Source organism: Colius striatus, chromosome 1 (assembly GCF_028858725.1).
Source record: "Colius striatus isolate bColStr4 chromosome 1, bColStr4.1.hap1, whole genome shotgun sequence".
In the NCBI taxonomy this organism is placed as follows: Eukaryota; Metazoa; Chordata; class Aves; order Coliiformes; family Coliidae; genus Colius; species Colius striatus.
The window spans coordinates 89,542,095-89,557,702 of record NC_084759.1 but is presented as its reverse complement, the minus strand read 5'-3'; positions in this window follow the sequence as shown (position 1 = coordinate 89,557,702).

The following is a 15,608-nucleotide window of genomic DNA, read 5'->3' as shown; positions in this document are numbered from 1 at the left end:
GATTTATTCTTTACTGTCTCAGCGATGGTAGTTATTGAGTTTCATGGATCTGTTCAGACAGCCTTCTATAAGCTCAGATAAATGTAAGTTTGATGTTGAGGCAGTGTGTGTCATTACCCCTTCTGCTTTTTGAGTGTCTCTTATAGTCTTACCCCTGCTAATTTGACTGATAGAAAGAAAATCCATACTGCTCATCCTGAGCACCTACTGATATCTATACCACAGTCTTAAAATGGGACAGCAGCTGTTGTTCATATACTTTAACGAGCACTATCTAGATAGCTTTCATACAGATAATGCTGCAGACATCACAGGGCAAAGCTTAGTGAGGTCTGCCAAACCTACCTAAGTAACCCTATAAGTTTTAATTAGGCACAGAACTGCATTATTGTTTACTAATTGTGACTAATCTTGCAGAACAAAGAAGCTACTGTGACACACATTGTAGAAACAGATGGTCATCAACACTGAGCACTTACATTGATGATGGAGAAGAAAAATGAAATTTTACCTTTGTGTTTCTCAAACTGGATCTCAGACAAGGTTGCCCGTCTTGATTAAGACCACACCGTAGGTCTGTGGCAGAGCTAGGACTAAATCTTAATTTCCTAAATCCCATTCAAGTGCTGTAGTCACAGCACAGTGACAAAGTATCCTCAGTTTTCAAAGCTATTAGTGATTTCCAGCACTGAGTTCCTGGGAATTGACATGAGGCAGGTTGAAAAAAATCTGGTTTTCAGAAAACATTGCTGAGAGGCCTCAATTTGTACATAAGAAAACTGAATCACATAAAATTTATAGCTGCATTTAAAAATTTTGGACTAAGTTCTCTTTCTAGAAAAATATTTGGTTTCTACTGTATTAAGAGAGGCTTTTTTTCTTTTTGTTGTTTATCTTCTGGGGCTGACTTAAGAAAGATAGATGAGAAAAGCTCTTCAGCTTCACAAATTCAGAGTGCTCTTACCATTAGTCTGTTATCCATACTTGAATACTAAACCAATTGACTGCGTTAATCACTAAGTAGAACCCAAAGGCCAAGATGAAAACAAGGAACTACAGTGGTCCTGACTATAATTTTTAGTTGCCATGGTGATAGATTTGGACAGTGAATATACTTGTTGATCTCTCTACCCTGCGGCATGGCACAGAGAGAACCACTCAGTCCTTATTTGGGGCATCATTCAGTGAATTTGGTGACTTTTCTGCTTGAGAAGGTTGAGAGGGCTGGATTGCATATGATGCATGAGAAAGTATCTATAAAATGGATTGCTTGGGTTGTAGTCAAGGAGCTGGGTCTGACTCAGTCCCAGAGCCTCCCTATGCCCAGTTTTCATGCCACATCAGCTGGATGAGTTGTGCCTCTCTGTGTTCCTGTCTGCAGAATATAACACTGCTCTCCCTCACCTCTACTGACTGTTTATTGGAGTGTCCACTTCTGCTTTCTGTTTACATGGGAATATTCATTCTGAACTTGGTTCTAGCATCCGTACTGTAAGGAAAAGAGTATTTTCATGTAACATAATAATAATAATTATTATTATAAAGCAGTACTATAAGAGCAATATGAGATGTTTCCCCATAAAAATCTTCAAAATATTTGAAGAAAAGTGAGCAAAGGGCACATGAAAGTCTTCATTTTCATTGACCCATGTGACTGAGACTAGAAACAAACGCTAATAGCTTCTCGCATGTGTGCCCAGAGGATGCAGAACCAAAATGACAATATGGCTGGTACAGCTATGGGCACAAAAGAGGCAGGCAAGGATTCAGCTATTTATTTCCTAATGGTTGTTCTGTAGCTTGCATTTGAGATAAGACCCTCATAGGAGTCTTTAGTCTGCTGCCAGTAGGGCAGATTTCCAATTTTTTGCAGCCATCACATAAGAAAATAAAAACTTAATGTAGAAAAACAGAATCAGAAACCAATTTTGGGTTCTTGAGAGCTGTAGATGGCAGCTGATCTAAGAGGTACAGCAAGGAGTCTCTGCACAGGCTTCTCCTACAAAGGCTCACAGATGGCCTTATGTTGAGCCACCTCCTTCAGCTATGGACAAGCATACATCCCAGTCATCTGTGCTGGCTGAGAAAGTTTCAATCCATCGTGTCTTTATTTTGACCACCTTCTCTCCCCAGCACGAAGGATCACGTGTATTCTCTCATCTGCTCCATGTGCAGCATGGGGACAAGTTTGTCTGTGGGCAGACATCCCTCATGCAAGCCAGTAGTAGCATGGGAGGTGGTTGCTGTGGCAGCAGCTCCTCTTCAGCCAGTTGTACATCTTCAAGCTTCCTATCTGCAAACCACCTTCAGTCCCACTGGATTTGTTTAAACATGCATGGGTGACCAGTGTCCCAGGAGATCCGAGAGCAAGGAAAGGCATGTGGCAGTAACAGCAGGGTGCAGACTCCAACTTCACCATTTTTCCCAGCTGCCTGCGGAGCATGTGATTGCAGCCGAAAACACCCTGGGAAGGTGTTGTGCCCAGCAACATCTACCACCAGCACAGCCATTTGTTCAGCAAACATCTCTCCCTGCTGCCTTATGTTCCCTCAAACGGCCCTATTAGAACCCATTTCCTTGCCTGCTGTCTAACACTACCTACCTTGCGTAAAATTAGGCAGTGATTTAGCGATACTAGGTGCAAGCTGGGGCAGATCCTCTTGCAAACTGTGCCGTAGGCAGTTATAGTCCCAGAGAAATCAATGGGATAATGAATAGTAATTAGTGGCAACTCACAGTGGGAGAATATGGGAAAACATCTGTCCTTGCCCCAGGAATGGGAGTTCCTCAGGTCTCTGCCATTGTCACGCAGTTCTGGGGGCCCTCACAATCCTACAGAAAGCAAGATTTTGAATATTACAAGCAGCATAAAAATTGGCCCCAAAAATCACTTTCTCATCAGTTTCACTAAGCCCTAATTATAATGTAAATTGCAAAATTGGAAGGAATTCAGAGACGAGCAACAAATACGATTAAGGGGATTGGAGGATTGATTTATGAGAAAAGATTAAAAGACCGGAGAATTATGCAGTTTGACTAAACGATGACCGTGGGCCTGATCTTGCAAACTTTTCTCAGAGATGGTTCCCCACGTTAAAGAGAAAGCAAGATTTAAAAATACCTGCCATTGTACTCCAGTGAGAAGTTCTGCAAATCAGTATTCTAAGCTAAGGCAGACGGGAGCATTAGTTTTCGTCTTGCAGCTAGAGAAAGCACAAATTTCTGGTGTCAAACCTCAAACAGTGTTTTCAATTTTTGAGGATGTTATACGTGGAAACAAACCACAGAATTTATTCACATCAGATAGAAATGTGGCGGTATATAAATATTTGACGTCTGGAAATGACCAGCATAACTGGATATACAAAATGCTGATATATGATAGAAAAATGATGCTTTTCACTTGGAAGACTGTTAAAGGCCTCTATTTGTAACCTTCTAAAAGTAAGTAAGAAATCTTTAGCCTCCTTCAAAAATCAGCAACCTGAACTGATTAATCGCACCCTTGCATTGGTACTGCGCAGCTTTTTAATGTCATGGTCTGCTTCTCTTACTGGTGTTGATACCTGGCAGACATCACATGAAAAGCAGTCTTTGGGGGCTAAACTGTCAGAAAGAGTCTCCTTATTTCTGGTAGACCTTTTTTTTTTTATATATATATAGTTTCACTCTTCAGATCTCTTCATTGCAGGCTTGGCCAAGTGTTGGTGCCGGCACAGAGGGAATGACTGTTGGCCTGGGGAAGGCAGAGGCTGGCAACATAGGTCTTTTTGAAAGCATCTAGCTGTTAGATAGCCAGCCACATCATAAAACTGGCCAAGTTACCTACTGAAGTGCTATTAAGTGCTGTTAGAACAAAGACTTCTGGGATTGAAAGTATCCTCTTGACTGTAGTGCTTAAAAGGTTTTCTCAGCACATTTGAGACAACATCTGTGAAGAGCCCAAAGTATCCACGTCTCTGCTCTACTCAGCTTTGAAGAATTGGGGAAAAAAAAGACAAGTGTAGCATATCACTTACCAAAGCATGATTTTGTTACTGTTTTATTAATCATCACAAAATGAAAGAAATAAGTTTTGTCATAATTGGCAGTTTTTCCTGAAGAAAGAAAAGTAGGTGGTATTTTTCTTAAAGTCAGATTGAAATGCTTTACTTCTTTTTGTTAAATTTTGGAAATACCAGAACTTTCAGCTTTTAGGGTTTTTTCCCAATTAAAAATTAACCTATTTTACAAAGCAAAAAAGTTATAAAAGTATCACATGAACCAGAAACAAAACCAACACTGAATCAAAAAGTAATGAAATTGGAGTCAACCCTAATGCCTGGATTGATCAAAATGTAGTGTAATGGCTTATTCATTAGTCAAAATAATTTAAGTTTTGTGGTTTGGCTCAATTGAAGCAAAACCTTACCCATTTTTTCCCTTGTCTGTCCACCTCCAAAATCCATCAAAATCCATCCAAGTCTTGCCTTAGGTAGCAAATCTCCCTGTTGTACCAAAGCTCGACTTGGACAATGATTCAGTGCATGACACAGCTGCTCTGCAAAATAGGGTGCAAGTAAACAGGGTCCCTGATCTAGGCATAGTAGCTGAAAAACCTTGCAGTACTGGTACCAAACCCAAACTTAGCCCAGAGAGATTTGTTTGTGTGGGTCCATGTTGCAGTGGAGGCTAGTGATTAGGAAGGGATGCTGGCATGATACAACATCCTCAGAGACATCAATCTGCTGCCTTAAGCAGCTACACCACTGTGCTCACACAACATGCCTGAGAGAAACACTATTTGAGAGACACAGACACCACTAAAAACCAGAGCTGCCCACCTTGAGACCCACCTGTACCAGCTCTAGAGATACAGTTCCCCGCATTTACAGGAACAATCACAGTGATTCAACAGATTTAGATTTATACCGACAAACAGAACAGAAACGAATGTCCTGCCTTTTCAGTGGCCCTAGGGCAAAAAAAACCCCCTCACTGTCTTTTCCAGAAACCTTACATCTGCTTATCTGAAGCAGTTCACAACAGTGAAAGAAATGGATAAATATGTCATGTAATGCTGCAATGTGATTTTTAAAGGCAGGTATGATTTCACTTAGGAAAGCAAGGGAAGAGTGAGTCAGTAGATGGTTTCGTAAGAGTGCTCAGCAGTTGGCTCCAATGTGGTGGCTACAAGGGTGGCGAGCAAGGCAGACTGGCTGGTGGTCTGTGTGGGTGCCAGCTGTGACTCTAACCTCTGGTGAGACACAGCCAAGACTGTGAGTCTCCAAAGTCAACACGGAGAGAATCAGCAGCTGAGGAAAACTGCTGAGGGAGGACGGACTCTTATGAAAAGAGTTGTGGAAGAAATACTCCTTTGTAAGCCAGGATAGGTTTCCTGTTGTCTCATTCCTCTCCCCCATGGCTGTCCCCTATTGCATTTCTCTGACTTCCACAAAACTTCCTCTTGAGGAGAAGGAGGAGGAAGAGGAAGAGAGGGAGAAAGGCTCTGGGAGGCCTGGGAGCAGTTGTCCCTACTCTCAGCTCCACTTTTAAATAAGCCTGGGTTGAGAAGGAGCTACCTTTACCCTATAAAACAAGGGTGATTGAATGCCTGCCAGGGCCAGCATTTCCCCACTCATTGCGATGGCAGCCTCTCTCCAACCATGTGCAAGATTCCCACCCAAGAGCCTGGTGGGAATACAGGGAATGGTGCTACAACCTGTGAAAAGTAAAAAAAGCAAGAAAGAAAAGCAAGGAGCTCACATGGGTCTGCTAAAAAGCAAGTTAGCTCTACAGCACTCTAATGAGGGGCAGGTAGGTGTCCTTCCTCCCACTCTGTGCTCAGGGACATCAGGGCTTCCTCGCTCTGTGCCCATGCTGTATGAGGAGAAGCAGGAAAAGTCACGGTCAAGGTGTCAGAGACTTTTGTTATAGATACTGGCACAGCACCATCCATTGCAGGCAGTGAGATCACAGAATCATAGAGTCCTTTTGGTTGGAAAAGACCTTTAAGGTCATTGAATCCAACAACTAACCTAACACTGCCCCAGTCCACCACTAAACCGTGTCCTTCAGCACCTCAGCTACCCATCTTTTAAATACCTCTAGGGGTGAGGACTCCACCACTTTGCTGGGCGGTCTCGTTCAGTGTCTAACAACCCTCTCAGTGAAAAAGTTCTCCATGATATCCAATCTAAACCTTCCCTGGTGCAACTTGAGGCCATTTCTTATTGTCCTATCACTAGTTACTTGGGAGAAGAGATCAAAACCCATCTCATTACAGCCTTCTTTCAGATAGTTGCAGAGAATGATCCTATCTCTGCTCAGCCTCCTCTACTCCAGACTAAACAACCCCAGTTCCCTCAGCTGCTTCTCATAAGAGTCTGGATACGCTCCAGCATCTCAATGTCTTTCTTGTAGCCCAGAACTGAATACAGTATTCGAGATGCAGCCTGACCAGTGCCAAGTACAGAGGGACAATCACTTCCTTGGTCCTGCTGGCCACATTATTTCTGATAGAAGCCAGGCTGCTGTTGGCCACCTTGGCCACATGGGCACATTGCTGGCTCATGTTCAGGTGGCTGTCAAATAGCACCCTGTAGTGGTTTGCCTAGGCCTGGTTTTTGGTAGTGGGGGGCTACAGGGGTAGCTTTTTTTTAAACAAAAATCTTCCAGAAGCTTCCCCTGTAGCTGATAGGGCTAATGCCACTCAGTTCTAAGATGGGCCCCGCAGCTGACCCAGGCCTGGCCAACTGAGGTAACGTCTCTGTGATTAATGTATTTGAGAAGGAGAAGAAGTTGCTGCACAGTTGCTAAACTGCAGCAGCAGCAGGAGAATGTGAAAATACCTTTGCAGACACCAAGGTCAGAGGAGAAAAAGGGAGAGGAGGGTGCTTAGGCCCTGAAAGAAAGTCCCCTGTGACATGTGGTGAGGACCATGGTGAGGCAGCTGTGCCCCTGCAGTCCATGGAGGCCACCAGGGAGCAGAGATCCACTCACAGCCCATGGAGAAGCCCACGCCGAAGAGGGTGGATGTCTTGAAGGAGGCTGTGACTCTGTGGGAAGCCCATGTTGGAGCAAGTTCCTGACAGGACCTGGGAGCCTGTGGGGAGAGAGGAGCCCAAACCAGAGCAGTTTTGCTGTCAGGACTTGTGATCCTATGAAGAACCCAGGCTGGAGCCGTCTGTCCCAAAAGGACTGTTCTCCTGGTGAATGACCCACAATGGGGCAGGATGTGAGGAGCTGCCCCCATGGGAGGCCCCATGCCAGAGCAGTTCATGAGGAACTGTAGCATATGAGAAGGACTCATGCTGGAGAAGCTCATGAGGAATTGTCTCCTGTGGGAGGGATCCCACAGTGTAGCAGTGGGAAATGTGAGGAGTCTTCCCTCTGAGAAGGAGCAGTGGCAAAGTCCATCTGTAAATGGGCTGACCATAACCCCCATCCCACATCCCCTGCACCACTGCGGGGGAAAGAAGGAGAATCATGAGAAGAGGGAAGGATGGGGTTTTAAGATTCAGTCTTATTTCTCATTTCACTGCTCTGATCTGATTGTTCATTAATAAATCAAACTATTTTCCCCAAGTTGAATCTGTTTTGCCTTTGACACTAATTGCTGAACAATCTCCCTGTCCTTATATTTCACAAACCTCTTGTTATATTTCTCCCTCCCCTGTCCAGTTTAGGAGGGGGAATGATAGAACAACTTGGTGGGCATCTGGCATCCAGCTAGAGGTAAACCACCACACACTCCCAGGTCCTTTTCTGCAGGACAACTTTCCAGCCACTATGTCCCAAACCTGTAGCGTTGCCTGGGGTTGCTGTGACCCAAGTGCAGGACCCAGCACTTGGCCTTGTTGAATCACATGTGATTGGCCTCAGCCCATCAAGGATGACAACTCACCTGTGGAAGGAAGAACAGGGAGGTACAGCCTTTATAAATCATTGCTGCTGGCATAAACATTGAACCCAAAGTCATTGTGCCTCACGTCTGTACCAAACCCAGGCAACACCTAAGCAAACCTCAGGATATTCATGAGGAAATATGAAAACATCCTCTGCGAGAGAAAAGGAAGTAGTGAGTAAGTGACAGTAAGCAAGGGAAAAAAATGGAAGAAGCTTCAAAAAAAACATTGATTTGTTCACAAAATTTTCAGGGCTTATCAACAATCGTTTTTATTGCAACTAATGCTTTCAAGGAAAGGTTGCCATGTGAATCCTTGTAGGCTTTGATGTCATAGTCTGATAATGCTGTTCTACTTGATATTTGCTTTGGTTATTCCTACATAGGTTCACACTCACAGTTCAAATCCTCTTTAAACTTGCAAGAAATTCGTAATCAGCTTCCTTGAAAAACTCTGTAGTTCAAGACTGCCATCTTGAGGTTTGCTATGTATAAGCACTAGCATGTTGATTGAACTAGTATTCAAGGAATTACTAGTGAGCTCAAGCACCTAGCATTTCAAATATCATTTTTAAAAGGTGTGAACATATGTAGAGAGAGCCAGTTCACTTCTCCTGTGTATTACCTGGAATTAAGGGATCTAGCTAACAGAAATGTCACTCCAAGTCAAGATTTTCAAAAGAAGGTAATAACAGTGAGTGCTCTGTTCTGAGATAGATAGATATATATATAGATATATAAATATAAATAAAAATATATATATCTCAAAATACCTGAGGACTCATCTGATGCTCAGTTCTAGATATCTGAAAATCAATGAACTTTCAAAAGCCAGGCACCCAAAATGACAAATTATGGTTTTTCAAATACTTAATTTTTCTCTAAGATACAGGCTTGCTTATATTCTTACTTGAAAATAAAGGTAGTGTCAGAGGCAAAATAAACATATGTCTTTCAAAAATATTTAAAATCTACACAGGGAGTATATTGCTTTACATATTTTCATGATTTAAAACAAAGAAGACATTTCCATACTCTGGAGTATAACTTTAGGAAAATGAAACCTTTTTCCTTCTACGGCTTTGTCCAGACACTAGTAAATTACTGCAGAAGAGCAAATGAGTAGATTGTTAACAGCAGATCATGCATAAGTTGAGAATTTGCCATTGAAAGTGGAATGTTTCTTTTCATTCTTCCTTTTGCAACTGCCAGGTGGCTTTTGGCTTGGGAAAAGGATGTGTGCCAACAAATTCACAATAAAGTGCATTAAGGATGAGGCGCCACAGGAAACCAGAGACCCTCAAAAATATGCATTGTTAGCACCACAAATAACCTGTGTTTCCTTGTGTTATTTTTCATTTTGAAGCCAAGAACAGAAAGTAAACCTTTCTGAAGCCATTGACCATGATATATGTTCCCCAGTTATCACCACTACCCAAAGTGCACAAGTATATTTGTTCCCTTTTACAAGAATTTTAAATTGTATTAGATGGGAAGATCTAAAACTATACATTTGGCTAAAGTCTAGATGAAAAGCAATTTACCTCCAGCTACGCAACAGTCAACTTAAAGAAAGAAATCCTGCTTGTTTTCCAGTGTAGGAGCAGGCTGCAGCAGAAGGTATTTTTATCGTCAGCAACGACATATCTCAAAAGAAACTCAGTATCGGCTCTGATCATCTTTAAGCTATTAGGGACCAAGTCACATCCCAGTCTGAAGGAGGAATTGGTGAGAAACTATTTTCCCTTTCATGGCAAATAAAAACATGAATTGGAATCATTTTTCTTGCTTTGATGTCCAAAATACCTTGCCAGTAAAGTGTAGAGGTAAGTCAGATGTTCTGAACAGCCTACAACAACCTACGGCTGTGCTTCCACAGAGATCTGTCCCAAGCCTCCCGACCCCAGCAGCACCAGGATAATTCAGGCTGAAAGAAGATATTTGCATTGGCCCAACAGAGGATGAATAGGACACCCACAGACAACGGGTTTGGAGCAATGAGGTCCGTCTCCATGATCAAAGTCCATTTCAAAGATCTGGATCATGTTAAGTCTATTCTCAGAAAACAATGTTTTGTTCTAGAAGTAGTCTGTGTTATTTCTCGGGGATTAACATGCTGCTGAGCATGAACAAGGTGGCAGAATCTGTCTCTGTGTGACTAAGAGATTGCTGAGACTGTGAGCTGCTTCACTTGGAAACTATTGCTTGGGTATGAGCCAGGCATCTATTTTGGGTCCCTCCATAGGCAGAAGTTGCCTGCAGTCAAGCGGGAGTCCTTTCTAGGACAAGACAATATGTTTCCCTGTCTTCTGGAAGGGCAAAGAGCAGGAGTAGTGCAACAACTAAAAAGAAATTAAAATGTAGTTACTTCTTAAGTCTAGGAACATTCCAATAATGTTAAAATTGCTACTGTCACTTTTATGATGAATTCCCAGTGACTACTAGGAAGCCAATCAAAAGGTTCGAGAAGATTTAGGCAAAAATTAATTCCACAGTCTAATCAACTACTGAAAGATTTTGAATGTGGAAATTTTGATAATTGTTTAGCCAAATGTTACATCTGTCATTGCAAAAGAGGGATGACATTTGTGTACATCTTTGAAAAATAAAAAAGTTTTATATTTTGAACTAATCTGTTAATATCTTTTCAAATGTTTCATAGAATTTACATTAACATTTGTATTACTAAGTTGCCTTTGATGATTTTTGTTTTAGAGTTACATATCACATCTTACATGGATATTATGCCCTGTTACATCTTTATGCTGTGTGCTAAACAAAACTGTTTGCCTGTGTTAATATAAAATCTAAATATTCTGGAAAACTGTAATTCTGGAGCCTTAAAATTGCTATTGATATTTCTCCTCCCAGGCCTTTTGTACCTTTGTTTTATTCTGAATTTTTATAAGATGCCCCAGGCACCTGACATTTGTATTTATGCCTTTCTGCAAACTTCATCTATTGTTATAACTCAAAAATAATTGGTACTACCTTATAAAATAAAACACGTATTTAAAATTTAAATCTGGTTTTTTTTCTGTCAAAGTTAATAAACTTTATTTTGTTAATAGATAAATGACTGAAAGAGAGAAAAGGTTTGTATTATAACTGTCTTGAAAATAACAGAAGCTAAGGAATAAAGTCCTTCACAAAACACAAAATAACTGGCAAGAACAACAAGCAAAGAAAAAAAAGGGTGCTGGGAAGAGTTCAGAGGGGAGCTTCAACCACTATGTACTGAAGAGAAACAAAAATTAGACACCAAAGCTGCTGATCAGAGCTTGGAGAAATTAGTGGTTTAATGCCCTTATAGGTGAAAGCAGCTCTGTGAGTCCTTAGAGTCCTTCTCTTAATGACAAGTGCTTGGATCTTACTCACCAGTCTGTGGACTTTGAGGGGTGTCCCGTTCCTCACCGAAAGGTCATCTCCATCTTGATGTTGCCCAGCTGGGGAAGTGCTGTCCTCAGCTGTGGGATGGAGTCAGCATTTTAGCACTTGAATCCTTTGTGGTATCTGCTGTGTACCCAAAGTGATGTATGCAGGGATCAATGGCTGGCCACAGGCTAACTTATAACGATGAACAGAGTGGCTTTCCCAGCTCACATTCAGGGACAAAATGAAATCACTTATGACAGGAGGAAATAATTTCATTAGAAGGAGGAAAGCAGCTCATGTGTCTTGAGTTAAGCCCTCACTGTAGTGATTTGAAATGGTGAATACAGGAACTTCCCCTGGATACAGTTTTGAGGTAGGAAAACCATTAGCAGTTCTGTATTTCTGCAAGGGAGACACAGATCATTTTTTAATACCTGCATGTGTAAGAATTTTTTACAGGAGAATTTAAATAGCTTCCCTTGCTTGAAAGCACAGTGTTGAAGTTCATGAAATGACCATAGAATGTAGAAATTAACAATTAATAAAAGAGGAAACTGTTGTTTAAAAACATTGTATTGGTGCAATGGGAAATACAGTGTACCATCAGTGCTGCCATTGGTCATAGCTAGCAGCATATTCGGAATTGCTGTGTATAGCTCTGTGATAAACTTATGAACATATTTCTCTATGTTAAGCAAATAAACTTTAGAGCAAGATTTACTCTAAGGAGTAGGACCTAAATGAAGGATTATTCCTGACTGAACTATGAAAAAAAAATAAAGCTATATAGAACCTGTGTGTAATCTTCTTACCTTCCTTCATTTTCTGATCCAATTGCAAAGCAAGATGCCAAGTTCATCTGCCAAGAAGCTGAAGGTCTCAAGACAAAGCTGGAATTGAATGTAAACAAGATCTAACCAACCTCATGAACAAATGAGTGCAAAAATCATCACAAAGCATGAGAGTGTGTGTGCACGTGCAAAATTTTGCCACATGAATGGTGGCACATATAAAATGTATATGCTACATTGCAGCTAAAGGCATGTTTGTTCTAGAGCCAATCCTAAAATGTATGTACACAATTGGGAACTTGCAAGTAAGTGCAGGATGAGAATTCCTCTTGATGTGAGGAGACACTATGAGAGTTATGTTCACCTAAAACAGTCACCAGCCAAGACAGTACTACCCATGATATACAGCCAACAATATCAATTCAACCCAGATTAAACAAAAAAGCTTAAGTGTAAAGCTGCCAATTTTTTTAAAAAACCCACACTAAACTAAAACACCTCAAACAATTTGGTATCAAATGCATGGTTCTGTGTGCAACATCAGCTGCCTTGAGGAGATCCAGGATTTCTAAGTAAAAACAACAGAAAGGCCTTCAAATGGGGCACTTTGCACCAAATGCTACTGCAGAAAAGGGTTAAACTATATATAGAGCGAGCTGTGCATGCCATTTTCCTTTACTTTTGATCTTACCGCATGGCAAGATGTTAAGGTTACCTGTTAAAAAGTTGAAGATTCTGATGGGAACAAGGCTGTAACCAAGGTATCTGTGACTACTGGTCTTCCTAAAGAAGACTTGCTCAGAAACAGTTTTGACAGGGTTAAAATTATGGGAGGTAGAGGAAGTTTGCGGAACTCTTCTTCCATCATTGCTACCATCAGTGGGCCTGATACTAATTGTAGGAAATTAGTGCAAAAAAACCAGCTGCACACATAGGCACAGCCTCAAGCTATCAAAGTGACTTCTGAACATTTTTTTTTCTCTGGAGAGGAATGCCCAGTCTCCCAGGAAACCAAGTCTGGATACATCCTCCTCTTGGCTTTCATGTAATGTGCCAATACTTGCTTGTAATTATATTTTCTTCACGTAGAGTCAGAATGCACATTAATTCCTGACTACAGCTTTTTCTTTTTAAAGTCATTGGAAACACAAATGTCAATTTCCTCCTTGTTTCTGATTTATGATTAAGATACATCTTCTCCGTGATGGCTCGTATGCTGTCACTTTTGAATAGAAGAGCACTAGGGAACTTCCAGCTTTGAAATTAATTACAGAAATAAAGCCTTCATTGCATATTTTCTAATTATCCCTGTCTTTGTTAATGCCAAATAATGCCTTTAGCATCTTCCTGGAAAAAGTCTCATTGACCCTGCTCTGTGATTATGGTGCTTTTATCTCCCATCTGTGCTGCAAAACCTACAGGCCTTCAGTTTCCAATGCAAAAACCTCCAGGATTAAAACCATTAGTACTAACAATAAAAAGATTAAAAAGCTGTACAGGTACATGATACAAGTCATACATAAGGCAGCCTTATCCAGTCATGGATGAAGAAGGAAAAACAAACAGGTGACATGCCTTGTATTCTGTCCTAAAAATTTTGCAGACCCTTGAGAAAATTCACAAGCACTAGGAGTCTAATGGCAAGATGTCTGCTTGGAGGTCACATCCCAGTCAAGACTGAGCTTTGGAGCAAAGCAATCATGCCGGTCACATTTGCTTTTTTTTTAATACTTGCCTCATTTGCAGAGGGGGCTGTCATGAGACAAGGTGTCATGCTTGTCCACTATGACTTGCCCAAAAAATTCTTGCACTGAGAAGTAAGAGAGCAAGGAGTATCCCGGAGGAGAGGGAATTTGACCCAAAGTGGATGATGACCTGGAACCAGAGCTAGGAAGAAAGGATGGCTTCCCAAACAGAGAGAACAGGCCAGGAGCATCCTCGGGTGTCAGCTCCAACAGGCAGTGACGGCCACACATCCTGCCTGATGGGAACTGTCTCTGCTCTGAGAACAGCCACTTTACAGGAAAAGCAGAGGACAGCCTGTACACACTTGGAATGTTTCCATCCCTCCTGCCACACTGTGCTCTGTACCCACCCACAGCAGCAACTTGGGGACTGTGTGGCCTGGCAGAGCAGGATGCTCAGGACAGGCCTGTCAGCACACTGCATTGTGCCTGGTTGATCTGCCAACGTTACGAAACTCACAGAAAAGTGCAGGTGTGTGATTTTTGCCTCAAGGACCTCATGTCAGGCCTTGCTCCTTTTTCTTTTTATCTTCTATCTTTTTTTTCTTTTTATTCTTGGTTATGGCTCCACAACTTGCTGTCCTTGTAGTTTGTTCTCATGATCCCTTGAGTCATGCTATGGTGCTATGAGCCGTTCGCAGCAGAGTTGGTAAATAGTTCCCGTTTCACTCCTTGTGTGATTTAACCATCGCAAGCTGAGGGGCATGCCATTTACATGGATTAGTGACCTGGAGGCCTGGAAGCTCTGGTGCCAGCCTGAAGGATGACAAACTGTTGTGTAACGGAGAGTCAAAAAGGATATGTTGTAAGTTTAATTACAAACACCTGGGGAATAGTGTGTCTCAGCTCTCCCCACACACCTTAAAATGTATGAATTGGCTTTCTGGTGGTTTCCCTTCCAGCAGAGACTAAAGCTTTTCCAGGAGAAATATTAGTGAAATGCCATGGAGGGTTATAGGTAACATGGCACCAGGTTTCTCCCTTCAAGCAGGATCCCAACAGCTCAAAACCAGCTTCAGAGCAGTCACATCACAGCAGCAACAGCAGCAATAAATGTCTGATAAAGCAAACAGAGCAAGTTCCTTCAATTTTAACACATGTACAGTAGAAAAAGAAAAGAAAAAAATATTCCCCATGTTTTAAAAGGTTCCTTATGCAACAAGTTCTACCTTTTTTTTGGCAGCTTCTTGAAGGTCTTGATGTTTCTTGGGTTTTCTTCAAAGAAGATCAGCAGAAATCTGTCAGAAAATGAATGCATTCCTTATAATACCTAAGATGAACAACTGTGAGGTCCCAGTCCAGGCCTGATCCGCTTCTTTAAAATTAGATTGGCCTGCGCTCTTCATTTATTTACTCCCACAGCAGCCCAAGGGAATATACTTAGTGTGTGAAGTGAAGCATGTGCCTTTGCCAGAGCAGATTTTATGTCATTAAAAGGAAAAATGTAATACTGCAAATGAAGAAATGTCTCATTAGAATTGCATTTACTTCCCCACAAATGCCAGCCAAGACTTTTTTTTCTTTTTTTTTTTTTAAAAATGTGTAACTGCATTTCTGGCTTCCAGATATATGCTGCTCTCCAAAAAAGGGTTCTCAAGTCACCTGTGATATGATCCATTGTCTTATGGTACATTTGCAGCCTGTTAGATGCCTAAGGAACACATAAGAAAAGCTCTTGTCAGAGAAGAGAGAGGTGGGGGATATCTGAAAAAAATCCCAATTTACAAGCAGCTCAAAGAACAATGGGGCTGAGGATGAGACTCTCATCTCTATCCCCACACAACATCCCACCAAGAAATACTCTTCCCTACA